Source organism: Rousettus aegyptiacus, unplaced genomic scaffold, assembly GCF_014176215.1.
Source record: "Rousettus aegyptiacus isolate mRouAeg1 unplaced genomic scaffold, mRouAeg1.p scaffold_m13_p_9, whole genome shotgun sequence".
NCBI lineage: Eukaryota > Metazoa > Chordata > Mammalia > Chiroptera > Pteropodidae > Rousettus > Rousettus aegyptiacus.
The window spans coordinates 58,339,699-58,341,952 of record NW_023416312.1 but is presented as its reverse complement, the minus strand read 5'-3'; the positions used below and the strand labels follow the sequence as shown (position 1 = coordinate 58,341,952).

The window sequence follows — 2,254 nt, the reverse complement described above, 5'->3', positions numbered from 1 at the left end:
TTGCTTGGAAAGCCTTTTGGCTAGGAGAGAACATTCTCAAGTGAAGAGGTAACTGTGTCACCCATGAGAAGGCTGTGTTCTGCTGTACTTGGCTACTATACCATGATTGTTCTCGGCTCTGAGATATGATCCAATAATGAAAAAAAAATTTCTTTCACACTTGGAGTTCTTGTTAGTCATTTATATGGATAAGGTTTTATTGGGATAATTATCGTAAATGTGGCACACATGAAGAGTGGCTCCAATTGTATTTTTAGAGCATAAATGTATGATAATGAATTTTTTTAGAGCATAAATGTATGATAATGATTTTTTTTAGAGAATAAATGTATGATAATGAATTTCATGGCAACTCACACAAATTTCCTTGCCCTGAAAGCTACCAGCAGGAGAGACATTACTGTCTGTCAGAGAAATGACAGAGAGGAAGAAACCTTTCCTTTAATTTTTCCTTTTCTAAACATGAAATGTTTCTTTCCCATAGAGCTCATAAAGAACTTTCATGTTGTCAGTTATACACAAGCACTCTTTTTACCAAGTACCCTAAAGTTCTAAAAGTCTCAGTGAAGAAACAAAAAGAACATAATAATTTTAAGAAACTGGCTGAATGCTACAGTCCCAACACTGCCTAATTAGAGGAGGATGGAATCATGAACGCAGCAGCCACCACCGCCACCCTATGGCTAGTCTCCTCTTTGGCAGGGTGATGAGCTTCAGAGAATCTGCTCTGTCAATGTAGGATCTAGTCTCCTGCTTCATGACTGTGCCTTCATTTGTGTCTCCATTTGAAAGATGTACTCTTTAAGAATTTGGCAACTCGTCTTCACTACACACACACACCCTCTCTCTTTAGCAGAACCTTCATGCTATGAGAGCACAAGCCCTTGCATAGTCCACTGAAAATTAAAATAGAAATAAGGAGGGATGGAGCCTGAGCTATATGCTAGAAAATTTTAGAGCCCCACACAATAAAATTTTAAACAAAACAAATACAAAACCTGATCTGATAGTGAAGTATAAAATGGAATTCCAAATGTAAAGGTAATTCAAGTGGGCCAGGGAAAGTGAATCATACGTATAGGTGAGTCTAAAAATATTTTAGGAATAGATAATTTATATCTTAATACCCTTTGCCATTTTAAGATTTGAATTTTAGTATGCTTTAACACTTCAAGCAGGGTTTTTTTTTAAATTTCAGTCAGGACCCTTTAGACATATAATTTATTACTGGTACCAGCTGTATTTGGCATCTTTCTTTTTAGACCCCGTAGTTGTTTACTTGACTTGCAGGCTAGATTGCCTTTGGTAAGATGATATAGTTGGCAAGGTTGACTTTTGGAGCCTCTGGTAGTCTGACTATCCAATTTTCACTTTGGGTTATGTTCTCTCCCCTGACACCTTACTCCCATCCTCCATCCCCCATCCCATTTTTCTCCCTTCCAGCTTCCAGCAGTGCTTATTCCCTTTCTTCTTTCCTATTAAAATCTGTTCTGAGGATTCCCCCTAATATCAGCTGTTTATGAATCAGTATGATTTATTTTATTTATTTATTAGGCAAGGCAACCCTTGGTTGACCTCACAGATTGCAAGGACCTTATCAATTTACAATCCCTTATTTTTTATTTTATTTATTTTTTATGCCTATGGCACCTGGTCTTCCTAGGCGGTCTCCCATCCAGGTACGAACCAGGCCTGACCCTGCTTAGTTTCTGAGATCAGACAGGATCAGGCTTGTTCAGGTTGGTGTGGCCATAGACGGAATCAGTATGACTTAAATCAACTTCCTTCCCTCTCACAGAGAGCCTCTCTCTAAGCTTTATCTCCAATTATGGAATTAAAGAATTAATTTTTTATTAAAGGGATTTCAGGCATCAGTGAACTTGTGGGGAAGGTAGATTCTTGGCCAAGCAGACTTTAGGCATCTCAGACCTTGATCCATGGTTATACCACTCACAATACTTAACATAGTGGCCAGCACACCTCATAGCAGTTCAGTGGGGATTTGCTGATTGGATAAATGGTTACCTACTCCTCCTACCAAAGCCTTTGACTGCTAGGCCTTTTCTTTGACTTTTCAGTGTCTCCTAGACTTGGGGCTCGGGCACATGGTGGATCCTGATATTTCAATGGAGTTTGATAATGAAAAAGGTAGCAATATTTGAGAAGACTGAATTTTGAAGGATAATTTAATGAGCAGTCACAGGACATAAAGAGAAAGTTTAACAGACATATATGAATCTTCCAGAATTGAAGA

The 2,254-nt window shown here is 38.3% G+C and overlaps 1 pseudogene; it reads right to left on the bottom strand.

The window, feature by feature from the left end:
- Positions 1-1,638: 1,638 nt before the first annotated feature.
- LOC118608281 lies at positions 1,639-1,757 on the bottom strand (annotated as a pseudogene).
- Positions 1,758-2,254: the final 497 nt, after the last annotated feature.